At 41.0% G+C, this 13809-nt stretch overlaps 1 protein-coding gene across 1 annotated transcript in view; it reads right to left on the bottom strand.

Moving 5' to 3' along the window:
• The window catches only part of TAB2 (TGF-beta activated kinase 1 (MAP3K7) binding protein 2), a 61219-nt gene extending 52440 nt beyond the window's left edge, over positions 1–8779 (bottom strand). The window contains exon 1 of the mRNA XM_088053692.1: positions 8519–8779. The gene's annotated coding sequence lies outside the window, so the exon portion shown is untranslated. The remainder of the gene's footprint in view (positions 1–8518) is intronic.
• Between the last annotated feature and the right edge of the window lie 5030 nt (positions 8780–13809).

A 13809-nucleotide genomic window follows, 5' to 3' on the forward strand; every position in this document is an offset into this window, starting at 1 on the left:
AATACCAGCTTAACTAACTCTTATTTCTTCTGGCTTTCCTACCATACCTCAGTTTTGCAAAAAAATCTATTTCTGGGCTCATACTAAAACCACATCAGTGAACTCAGAGGAAAAGATGGCAAATCCATGCCCTGTCACTGATGTACTGCAAAACAATCCCCTCAATGTGAAGTTCCAGGAGGCTGCCAGACTGATCTAGCAGCACCTCAGCACCCAGAGATCACCTATATTGAATAGCAATCTGGTTAATTTTCTAACCACCCTTTCAGAAACTGCCCTGGCTCACAGACAGATGAGACCAGAACAAGGGACCAGCTGCTTGTGTCAATGAAAGCAATCTTCCCTGTTCAGTCACAGCAAAATATCGATGGCCCCTGATGCTCACAAACACTTGTGTTCTTCCTTTTTTTTTGCTCTAAACCTCTTATCTCAAAGACATTTTGTTATATTACTTCAAGAGTAATTCATGTATGCAGAATACTGACAAAATAGCAAAAGAACTCCTTTCATGGAGCAAAGACGTATTTTTGTATCAATGAACCAAAACTACTCACTCAATGTTGCAGCTCTTCCAGATAAGTAACACCATTCTGTGCACACATTATGGAAGGATGACACTCTTTCATCCATCCAGAATCATGCAGCCATGCTGGTACCTTTCCCAGCTTGGACAAGACTAATATCATCAAAACAGTGAAGATACCACATTGTCAAATTGATATTTTTCCTCCACAGTATATGTATGAAAGCACTACTGGCAGAAACTGTATTTTCCTTTTGATCTGGAAACCACAGGGGTTTTCAGCCCCATGCAGGGAAAAAGAAACAAATAATGGGTGTTTTCTCTGAACCTTGCTGCTTAACACATCACCTGCTAGACACAAGAGATGGGAAAGAACAGGAATTTCCACAATCCAAACAACAGCTTTCATCTGCTGCTTACAATTTATTTTATTCTCCTTCACCAGATACTGTGGAAGAGGAACAAGAAAGCGTTGCACCTTATGCATGGAAAAGAAAGATCAAAATGGGTTTCTTGTAGAGGCATAAAAACTGATCCTTTAGCAACCTTTTTTACACATATGTACATGCTAAGTTTTAACTCGGGTACAGGACAAAATAAAATATATTTTTTAAGAAACTGCTTGTGGTTAAATTTTCCTTGTATTCAACTAATTTTCTGATGAAATGAAAAATTCTCATACTGAGTGAAGCCCCAAGTATGTCACAGGTGTGATCCACTGTGATAATCTTCAGCTCTCAGCTTTGATACACTGACCTCTATCCTAAGCAGTGACCAATGAATACAAGCTAGTGGGGTCTAACTCAAGTACTTTGATAACTCTTCTAAGAATTTGCCAGACAAATATTAAAAGTCATGTCAAAACATCACTAAATGAATTACTTCTATCAAAGACAGTTTTAATTAATTTTTAAAGACTGTAACTCTTTTAAAATGACTGGAGAACTAACAGGCCTAATAAATGGAAGATAAAAATACTTTGCTAAATGTCTTTGTCTAATCCAACATGTGTAGATATCCAACCTAGATATACAAATTTATTGTTCATGGGACTGCAAACTCTTCCAGGACTGACTTATTTAATAAATATTTATACACTGCTTTGAACAAAAGGGCCTAATCCAGGTTGAACTATAGTCAATACAATATAATAATCTGGTATTGGCAGTTAGTACAGTAAGATAGTTTTAAATACACAGCTTTGTGCATACAAAATAATCTTATCCCCGTTTGCCAAAGACAAGAGTAGTACTTAAAAAAAGAAAAAAAGAGAGCAAGACACCAGATTTTTTACTGCTTTGTACTCGTCAACCTAAAATGCCTTTCTAAGCACACTTTTGCTGAGGCCTGGTGATTGTTCCCAGGCTTTAAGGCTGCTAGACTTAAGAAGGCTCTTTAAGAAAGATAACCTACCATACTCTTTGAAAAACAAATGCTTGTTCAACAAATGGAAAGTTGCAGTTTGAACCAGTTGAATGAATAGAAAGAAATCCAAGTACAGAACTCAAGACTTTTTTTTCCTATCATTCTCTCTGGAAAACGTAAATGAAGGAGGGGAAAACTTAGCAGTGATACTCTGAAGAGATAAAATGGGAATAAAATGACGAGTGCTGAATGAGTCTCTTAAGAAAGGTATCCAAGAAAGTTTAGAACAAAAATGAATGACAAAGTGAAATATAAACAAGAGGCACTAATGCTTCAGCTATAAAGTATAGATCAGCATGCCTAGGCAAGGCAAACGGAGAGGATATGAATGACCAAATTTCCTCTTTTCTTGCTCACCTACAAATATGATAGGATGTCAGTAAAGTGCTTGGAGAAGATAAATTCTGCATGGCACAGATTTTTCAAAAAGTAAAGAAAAAATAAACAGAAAAAACAAACAGAAAAAACTATGAATGCTGTAAAAAGACAGGAGAATACTACAAAAAGAGATATAAAGCACAGCATGGATGCTGGGAGGGGAGACTTCAGTTCTTAAGAGTTTAAACACAACATGAATTGACAAAAGATATAATTACAGACCACACTTAAATATAACTTACATATTTCTTATTTGTGTGGGGTATTTTTCTATACATAGATAAAACAGTTAATTTCTTTCTACCTGGGGAAATCGGGCTTAGGACTTACATATGGAAAGCACTTTCTGCATTTCTAGCCTTCAGTACAAAACAGAAATCCATTTCCAGAACCCAAACAGCTTCAAGCAAAGAGATGACTTATCTGCATATAGATGTCACTCATAGCTTCTGAGGCATCAGATCAGTAGCTAATGTCTGTGGCACAGTTAAATTTTGAAAGTTACTGTATTTTTTTTTTAGTTACTTTACTAAATCTGTCTCATTTACCGTGTTAAAAAAGACATTCTGAGAACACATTGATAAACGGATGGATCAGCAAGACATTTTTACACACAATACAATTTCCTTTGAAAAATGCATTCTAAAGCCCTAGTTTTGACAGCCCCTAAGAGTTACTCCCTAAACATATTTATGCTTGATCTTTCTACAAGTCACTTATGAAAACACCTGGTAACAGGAAAGACGGGCTGCAGCAAATAAAATTAAAAAGTTGCTGTTAAAGAGTGTTTTCCATCTGCCAGTTATTTCTTACTCGTTTCTACTAGCATTATGGACAAAATAGAGGTGTACCAGGCAAATTCTTATTTCAAGACCCAAAAACCTCCAGAAAATCTTTAGTTTGTAATAAATCTATATTAAAAAGCAAATAATTTCAGGCTTACTAAAATAATTTGCTACTACCATGGCTCATCTTCACAAATAAATCGGCTAGACCTGGGAGTACATCACATGTACCACTGTATGCAACAGCCCACAGAAACACAACTGAATTATACTACCAGCATACAACCAACATGTAAGTCCCATTATCTAAAGAAACTGTAACTACACATGACATAACAATAAAATAATGTTTTTGATAGTGTATTTTGAGAAAAACATGTCTGTCCTACACACTTATGTAACTTCTCCCTTACTTATGTGCATTCTTGCCCCCTGCTCCTTCACACACTGTTTCAGTCTGAGCACTCCTGTGCAATCAGACCCACACAAACACAAGAGCAGGCACAGCTCAAGAGGCTGTGTAATGAGTGGAAACAACGTCACCAAACGGTTTTTTTTTTCAACCTTCATCTTCTTAAGAACCTATTCTAATGTGATTTTTGTTCAGGGCGCTGTCCCAGAAACAGCAGAAGTAATATAGTCCCATTTCCCACAGATTTTCTCTCTGTCTCAGCCATGCCCTTGTGTTCCAATTGGTCACATTCCACCTCTATCCCAGATGCCTATTATCTTACCGCTCTCTTCCAAGCACTGGCCACAATATACTTAACCTCTCATGTCCTCTAACTACTGACTGAAGAAAAGAGTACAGCACTTCATACCTGGTTCTTACCCCACAGACAACTGGCAGCTAAGTACCGGTAACTGCTAAGTTCATGCAAAACTTTCCCCTAAAGAGATGATCCTAATGAAGCCATCAACTCTAAGAAGTTTAACTTTTGTTCAACATTATTATAATGTGCAATCTTTCACACCTTGACCCTTGGCTAATTTCTCTGCCGAAATTTTGATGAGCTAAAAATTTACCGAGACACAAGATTAAACAAAATATGATTGCTCAAGATTTGTGACTTTAGAAAAGCAAACCGAAGACAGTTTATACAGTACACAAATACACAAAACCAGCAACTATTTCTTAAAAAAAAAATCCCACAGAAAATAGGTGCATCTCAACATTTTTATCCACAAGAGAACAGCTGATTCTGAACTCCCAAACCGCAAAATTTTATTTTCTAGCATGTCCAGTTAGGTAAGGCTTCCTAAAGAAATTGCATTTATGTGTTTTGTTTGTCTTTTTAATAACTATTTGCATCCTCTGATCATTTTCATATAAAAATATATAACACATATATATAACGACATATAAAATCTCACAGGTAAAAAGGATTCTACAAATTTTGTGAAAACTGGCAGCGTTGTGGAAAAAAGTAACTTGAATTCGTGCTTTCAATGAGAGTAAAAGCAGGTGGAATTCTGCCTTCTCCATTGGCAGCCCCGGAAGACCAGTCAGCCAACACCACATTACACCAGATTTGATTAATTTTGGAACAAGCAGAAGACACTTTACATTTAAGCGGTAATCTACCTTAAGTTAATTATCAAAGCAGTAAGCATATAAAGTGTCTGCGTCCAATTTTTGGCAAATTTTGGCAAATCTAACAATATCGTGACTAATAGGTGTACAGTCCTAGTTGCTTGGGTGACCATTTTTAAAAAACTCACATATTCAACATACAGTTTTCTTCTGCCATGGAATATATGTATTCCTAAGTTAATGGTTTTTTAAACACTAAAGGGAGCACAATGTTTAAATCCATGCTGAAACACGGATTTTTAAATAATGGAAAAATTAGATTCTGTTCACAGTACAACCAGGATCTGAATGAGCTTTAAACCACTCATCATTAAAGAGAGCGAAATCTGATATTCATCTGTGCTTAGAACAGAAAAGAGCTACACATTTTGACTATTGTAACAAAAATTGATTCCACATAACATTTTTCTAAGAGTAAAATGCATATTTCAAACAAACAAACAAACAAAAAATAGAGTATTTTTCTGGTAGAATTCTCTAAGTATTAACTTACAGTTTATTTAGTGCAATACCAAATTATGCTTGACTTCTTGCAACCAACAAAAATCTAGTACGTTCTAAAAATATTAACTATTTAACTACACCTTAACTGCATCAACGGCAACAAGAATATCCCAGCTGCTGTTCATTCAGCAACAGTCATGTTCCACAAATATTGGGATACTACACACAAACCCTACAGATCTTTTAACTTTACTTATATCAAGCTATTTCACTGGGTTTCACTAGAATCCAATTACTACCAATTCAGGAACATCACCTAAAGTCGGCGTAACCGAAACCAGAAAACTCACTATGTTGGTATAGCATTTGCAGTAATTTCTTGATTGAGAGTTGTACTTGCTGATCAGTTCAACAAAAATAAATCCCTAATTTTATTATAATTAGGATAAAGCTCTACAAAAGCTTCTGGCAGGGAAAGCATCAATATTATGTCAGTGATTTTTTGGTAAGCATTCTCAAGAGAGGTTGAAATTGAGACAACAATTATACTGAAAAACCCCTGATGACATTGAAGAGTTTATAAAAAAATATTATCCAGTTGTACATCTGACAGCTTTCTTGCTTTCACAGTTGCATTCAAATATGTGGAATCCAAACCAGACCAGTTGCTAAGAGAGGTTCAAGATTAATTAGAGCATCCAGCAGCATTTCTCCTCCTTGAAACTGAAAGAACATACTTGCCCAATTGAGATAACCTACTACACCAACGAAGTGAGAAAAACCCAGCTTGAATAACTGTATACATTTGTGGTAAAAAAGTTACCTTTCATGTCAAACATTTAAATATTTGAATTTTGAATATAGCTTTAAAAAAATCCAGTTCTGAATCACTGGAATTTTTGTTCTGTTTTCTGTAAAAGCACCAACAGTAACATCGTTCAGCATTTCACTTGCAGCACTTCAGAAAAGATCAGCCTGATTCTGCAGTCCTAAATTTACAGTCATTTCATAAACTTGAGGTCACGTCTGACCAACTTATTTCTTCCAGTGTTTCCAACCATGGAGATCATGATAAGGAGGCAGCACTTGCAAGAGGATGAACAGTAACACAGTTTTATGTTTCAAAGTACACTCTCACAAAGAAATAGTTTGCCACCAGCTCTTTAAGCTGTCTAGCAAAAAAAGAAATTTTTTTTTTTCTGAGAATAATCTCTTCAACAGATGATAGGTTTCATTCTACAAGACTCAAGAAGCATACCCGTTACCTATAACACCAAAAAACCATTACAAAATAACACAAGACCTTGGCCTTCAAAGCAATGCCATGGTGGGGAAAACCACTATCTTCTTCCATTCTGTCACTGCTGGAAAAGAGAAGTTTCTACCAGGACACTGTCATAGGAAGAGTGCCTATCTTCAAGAATTCCATTATTGTATCAGCAGATACAAAGGAAGAGAGTAGAATCATTTGGCTTCTCTTATACTGAGAAAGATAATGGTATGCATATCATGAAGTCTCAAAAAGCTGGCATAAGTAAGGGTAGCATAGCAGAGCATAGCAAGATGGCACTGCCTCCACATGTAATGATAGGGATGATGTTTTATCAAGTGTCTCTGAAACACAAAATTGTGATGACACAGACTGAGTACCTCCACCAACCACCTTCCTTACCTCTTCCCCTTTGTAAGCTCTCTCCCCTGTGAAGCAATATGAGAAAAAACACCCAGGTCTTCTCAGTTTTTATAAGAAATTGAGACTCAACTGAGGGTTCATTCTGCTGCAGCAGAAACCAAGGTACTATCCACTGTTAAGAATCCCCAAGTTTAACATGTGGATCACAGTCACAATTGACTGAAATTTTCATTTAAAATGCAGAGCAGAACTCACTGAAGCTGATGACATGTCTCTCCTAATGTGTCAGTGGAACTTCCCTCTTGCCAAAAGCAGGTATCAGAATTCTGGAGTTTGACAAAACCCAATTACAAAAGTATAGGTAAAGAACAAAGAATTGAAATACGTATGTGTAACATAAATGCCTAATTATCTAGCAAATCAATAGCTAAGCTGAAAATTATTCCTGATTTCAGCAAATTGTGGCAAATTGTGAATATAATGCTATTGCTACAGCATCATTAGCCCTCCTTATAAAGTAGTGCATGAACAGTACCATTTTGGTGGGTAAAATCATGACATGAACTAATTTGAACAGTCTAAAAGAAAGACTTTATCTGATTTACGCTTACATTTAGAAGGCATATGTTTGAATATTGAAAATTATAGCACCATTTTCAGCGTTCTATGGGTGAACTTCAGAAACTGCTTTATCAAGTCTGTATCAGATATCCTAAACTTATGACTAGAAAACCACACCTGAAACCCTCTCCTTGCTAAGATGCATCCCTCTGGAATTCTTTTTTCATGTATATGCTTACCATCATTAATACAGAAACACCCGCAGGTCTTGGGAACAAACCAGGCCTTGCCGAGCCACCAGGCACAGCACAAAGAACACCAGGTTTCTGCCCTGAAGGCCTTGCCTACAAATAACAGGACTGAGCATTCAGACTTTTCATACATTCAGCCTTACAATGAATGAGACAGAGTACTATACACCTCCGCAGAGTGTTCCCACGTCTCTCAGAGGAATAAAACAGAAAAAGGCAAGAAAATGAGAAACAGTACATGTCTCCTCTCTGCAAAACCCTTCTTATCAGAACCATTTCAAGAATTTCTACTCGACAATTAAATTGACTTGAATAATGGAAACTAACGTCCCAAATATACTATATATGGAATCGAGCCCAGCCAGCCCCCGCAAAGACACGGGGCACCAAAACCTCACACCTCAGACACTCGGGTACTCATCCTCAAATGGCGGAGTCTCGCCCAGCGCACTCACACCTGTCACCTGCCAGGCGCAGGGCCAGCCCCTCCCTCTCTCTCTCCCCCACTCCCTCCCGCAGCCAGGCGAGCCCGCTGGCAGCTCCCGCCCCTCCCCGGGCAGCCGCAGCCCCCCGATCCCTCCCCGCGTCGGGAAGCTCCAGCGTCTCGCGAAGGAAAATAAGTTTCCATCTCTCGCTGAACGCCCCGCAGCGCGGAGGCTTCCCGTCCCTTCCCGTCTCCGCTCTCCCACCCCGCCCCAGCACGCCGGCACGAGCGGGGTACCGGGGCTGCTCCCTCCCCGCGCCCAGGCCTTCCCTGTCTTCCTCACCCTGCCACAGCCCAGGGCGCGCTGAGCGGCCGCGGGAGCCCCGGGCCCCCCGCCCCTGCCGCCCGCCCGCGCCTCTCCCTGCAGCCCCCCGGGGATGGGACCAGGAAAGCGGCCCGGGGAGCCGCCACCAGGCCCGCCTCGGCGGGGTCAGCCTTACCCTGCTGCCGCTTCTTCTCCTCCTCCTCCTCCTCCTCCTCCTCCTCGTCCGCCGCCGCCTCCCCCACCACCACGGCAGCAGCCGCCGCCACTACCGCCGCCACTACCGCCACCAGCGCCGCCGCCGCCTCCGCCCGGCAGGGGGGACCCCGCCGACCCGACCCGCTCCGCAGCCTCCCGCCGCCGCCGTTCCGCTCCGCGGGGGGAGGAGGCGGAGAAGGAGGAGGAGTAGGAGGAAGCAGGGCAGGGGGTCCGTGCTGCCGCGGCGGCGGGCGGGGCGGGGTGGGGGTGTGTGAGGGTGTGTGTGCGGTGGCTGTGGCGGCGCCGCTCCCGCTCAGCCGGAGCCGCCGCTGGGGCCGCGCGCCGCTCCCGGCCCCCTCCCCCCGCGCTCGCTGCGCTCCGAATCAAAATAGAGCGACAATATGGCGGCGGCGGCCCCAGCAACGCGAGACCCCCCGCCAGCGCTAACGGGGATGCGCCGCGCGCCAATGGGCGCAGGGCCGGGGGCGGGGGGGAGCGCGCGGGCGGTGCCTCCTCCGGCTCCGCCCTCAGGGCGGGGCGGGAGCGGCGCCACCGCCTCAGCGCTCCCGGGACGCCGGCGGGACAGCAGCGGGACACTGGGATGCGCGGGAACTCACAGCGGCCCCTTCCTGCCCTGCCGCCGCTACTCCGCCTGGCCCGGCGCCAGAGGAGGGAGAGGGGGAAGCGGCGGTGGCGGGTAGGTGGGCTGCCCGCCTGGAAAGCGATCAGGGTCTGAAAGGACTGGGGAAGGAAGGGCAGCATCTCCAAGGGAAAAAAAAAACCCTCCGAAAATTAATATTAATTAAGCCCTCCGTCCCAGTTTATATCCAAAACGGTTGTTTCGAGGGAATGGCCAGACCCTTTCTGTCAGGAATAGGAGCGCTTACTCGACTTAACACAGAGTACGTGATTTCCCTCATCCCTCTGAGGTACAGCCCTGACTAATCATCTCCCAAAAATGCCGCCAGGCGAACAGGGCCCGGCATGCTGGTGAATCCCTCTTCCCCTCTCGGTTCCACCAACACCCTGGCCCAGTCCACGACAGACATCCTTAATTTTAGTGGCGTATCCAACTAGGTCTTTGTATTTCGGTAATTCGGGAAGTTTCAGCTTCAATGAAATGATAACTTTCTCATGATATTGTAAAATCATCCAGCAAATCAGTCGAGTTTTGAGGTTGTGATACCTTACACTATCTACTCCTTACTCTTCCTATATTTGCTTTCTTCCTGCATCTCTTGAATCCTCCTCCTTCCTCCCTGCAGTGAGCAGGTGCTGCACATGTTGTCTAACAATAGTCCATCTATCCATTCTTGTGGCATCTTACTCTGAAAAATACAGGCAGACACAGAAATAATTTTAAAGTGAACTTTATCATCTATAGCAGAGGGAAATTGCCTGAAACCCTGCACCCTAGAATGAGACCTAGCAAAGAATGGGATGTGCTAAAACTTCCAGCTTTTCCCACACAGAGGGACTAGGCTGGAATCAACAGAAAGATTTTCTCCACCACCTTAACTCCCAGAGGCACCAGTGATTTCCAGCACACAACACAGTGTGTGAAAGGTACTACAAAATGGCCAAAATGTGTATGGAAGGTACTACAAAAAACCACAATCATCTCAAACTTTAAAACTATCCCTTACACTATCCATTTCAGTGGTGTGACGAGAGAGAGCTGCACTTTCTTTGCAAGACCTCGGCTGTTAGACTGGCCAATTAATAATTGCAACAGTGAATGACAAAAGCTAATAAAAAATGTAGCATAGATTCCTGTAGGCATTAATTAAATTACTCATGACAATTTAGGCTAAGTGTTCTGTTACAAGAAGTAAAGTCAACCTTGCCATTGAAATTATTGGAAATGCATTTCCAAATGAAAGCAATAACAAGTGAAAAAAACCCTCTCAACTACGTGTAGTTAAAGCTGTCAGAATCCCAAGGGAAGCAACTGCAAGGACTGCCTGCTTGGAGTAGGCAGGGAGAGAGGGACAATACTAAGGAGTCTAATAGTGAGTTGTTATGCTGTGAGGGGGAAAAAATAGAAAAAAGGGGAAGAGGAAGACAGGTTTTTTTCCCCTCACAAAATGTGGAAATTTAGGGGGGTGTGTGGGTGTACATATATACATTCCAGTAAAAATCAGTTGTTTTCATAAGCTGCAGCAGAGAAGTCTGCAGTTCTTTTGTGCATCAGCAGCATGGAGCATGAAATGCATGTGTCCAAACCTTATTACTCAGCTATAAAAGCTGTGTAAAGCTTATACAGGGCTGAGAGTCACTGAAATTTGTTTGTTAGTTGTAAACAAAATAGTATTTCCCCAAACTGATTACAGAGCACTACAAAAATGGGTAATGGGGCACCTAGGAAGAAGATGCAGTGGGAACATCAGGTCACAGCTGTACCAGGGGTTGCCCCACTCGAAGTGTCAAGGTACATTAAACAAACCTTTCTCTTTTGCCACCTGTGCTGTAGGCAATTCATGGTCTGCCTGGTCAGTTGCTCAAGCACTCTGCTCTTCAACTCTTCCAGCACAACTGTTTCAAACTTTGTTAAGCCTTTCCTGACCTTTCAGACAGATAGGATAATATACTTACATGAATATGTTCTGTGCACAAGAAACTCAGTTTATTTTGCTAAGTTTAATACCAAGTTAAATATTTGACCCTTTTGCCTACAGCTGCTAAAACGGATTTAACACAGGAAAGTGAGACCATCTCTCACTGTGCTATCAGTGGAATTTACTGCAATGCTTAAGCACTGGGATCATGCAAGTGAGCTGCACTATCCCCTCCCCCTTTTTCCAGGCTCCCCACACCACATCTATGTCTGAGCCCATTGCTCAAGTAGCTCTTCTCTCCTCCTATAGCAGCTAATTTGGAATCAGTTTTTAGCACCTTCCCAAAATCAAAGAACAACTATTCAGGAAATTAGGTTGTTGTAGTGAGATTCAAAAATGGACTGTTTTCCTGTGTATCTGAAACAAGAACTAGGCAGATCTATCTAATGGTATATTCTGTGTGTAACTCTTACCGTGGTGCAAATCAAAGCTCAGTCACCAGTGAGGGAGAGGCCTTGCTTCTTTCCCTGAAGATTTTCCCTCTTTTTTTTTTGTCATAGAAGGTATGAGTTCATATTTTTTAAACCTTCATCAGACCGTTTATATTTTTCCCTGCTAGAAAATTATATTTTGAATAGGTTTGGGGAATTATTCTAAGCATATTATAGAGAAAAGCTATTTCTACAAAGTACAGTGAATTTCATCATCTTGCTACTGACAATTCTGATTCTAAAAGTTCCTGAGAATGCTCCTTAGAAAAGGTAAGATGAGGAGTCCAGGTAAAATCCACAATTGGCATAATTATTTCTGAAACTGAGTTTAAAAGTTGTCTTTCACAGCAGAAGAAGGTAGCATTGGCAGCTTTAAAGACACTTTTCCATTGAGCATTCGACTGGCAATTTATTTTTCGTTCTTCTAGATAGGAGGTTTGTCAGTCCTCCTATTGGAAGGGTGACAAAAACAGAAGTAGTATTAATGGGCCAAAGACAGTCCTTGCAAGCTCCTAGCCTGAGGTTGCAACCACAACTTCTCCTGCAGAAACAATTTGAATTTGAATTAATAACATGATGAGGAAATACAGAAATTCACCTTATTTCACAAGAAATTTCAGGCACTGTACTTCTCCCATTCCTTGTGGACGTTACCAGCTGTGTGCAGTTATGAAAAGCTGCTGTGCCCTGATGTTTTTCTTTGCAATCTGCAGAACACAAACAACTCCTGTTATTACTGTTGAGACTGCCTTCTTTTCCAGGTTGCTGCCGTCCTTTCTTTAAGATAGCACAGCTTTTTCACTTCCTAGCAGCTCATCTATTTGGGAGCAGAGCGCAAACATGACATTTGCGATAAGGATGTGATTAAGAGGTGCCTTAGTGGTTCATGAGTTCTAGCAGCTTCACAAGATTTGGATAAGGCCTTTGCTGAAGGAAAATCCATTGAGATTTTGAGGACAGCCAGCCTACCCAGGCTTTTCAGTTGTAAAAGCATAGGGACCTGTGTTATAGTGGAGCATTACTGTAGTTTATATATTAAAATAATGTACAGAAATAGCATGTTTTGAGACTTGGTAAGACTTCTTTTTAACACATTAAAAACTTGTTATATTGATTATGAGCATCTTAGGAGAATGTTTACACTTGAAGGACAATATCTTTGTCTAACCAAAGTAACTCTGAAGTTTTTTTTCAATAATTGTTTTAAAACTGGGAAAGATGGTCATATTAAATCAATCTTTTGAGTAAGTAGGGAAACATGACACATCTTTCAGCACTCTGAATAAGAGAATTAAAAATGTGTGAATAAAAGCTCATATGTTTGTATGACATGCAGTTGAGTCAGTAGCTACTAGGGAGACAAATTTAGTATTACTTAATGCTACCACAAACCTTCTTTATTAAACTGTTTTATGATAATTCAATGACATAAAATATAAAAAGCCAGGACCATTTGAGGCTTCAAAATGCTTCAGGAGAAACACAGATTATGTTTCTTTCCAAATCCACTGTTTCCTATGCTTTTTAGGAAATGGAGTAGAAAGTAATGATAAAAATTTATTTCCACTTTTCTTAAGATTTATGTAATACTGGTATATAGTTCCTACACATCTATAGGGTCTTGATCAGCAAGACACCTTTAGTCTCTTGCTGAAGTCCATCTTTATTCAAATACCTTACAATCACAAAACTTTATGCTGTGTTGAAACCTGAGACGAAGAATGGGTTTAAGTGTTTCTGGACAGGTATAACTTGCTGAGTTGAGACAGGAAACTTACCTTGAAGTCCAAAAAAAATGACTTGCCTGTTCCAGATACAAATCAGGCATGAATGTTTTCATAGTACAAGCCTTTGCAGAATGTCTTACAGCTCTTTCTTTCTCTAGCTGCTGATTTTAACCTCTTCTGTCTCAGTGACTTCAGCCAAATCCCTTCCCTTTACACATTTTGTAAATGTGAGAAGCGAGAGTGAAAACTGCAAGATATTTAATCTTATATATGTTAACAAACAAGGTACAATAATTATATTGTGTTTAAATTTCCCTAAATGTGCAGGAAGCTGTTTGTAGGTGGTTAGTATAATTTAAAAAACAACACAGAGTACTCTTTAAATGTTTCATGGTATTAGATTTCTCCGTCTTCTTCTGGCCTTCTGCCCTACTGCTGTAATTACCTTAACTTATCACCCAATAATAAAACTCTCTGAACAAATCCTGTGCCTGC

This window comes from Pseudopodoces humilis, chromosome 3, assembly GCF_049639895.1.
Source record: "Pseudopodoces humilis isolate 2021_Gansu_Grassland_sample_001 chromosome 3, ASM4963989v1, whole genome shotgun sequence".
NCBI lineage: Eukaryota > Metazoa > Chordata > Aves > Passeriformes > Paridae > Pseudopodoces > Pseudopodoces humilis.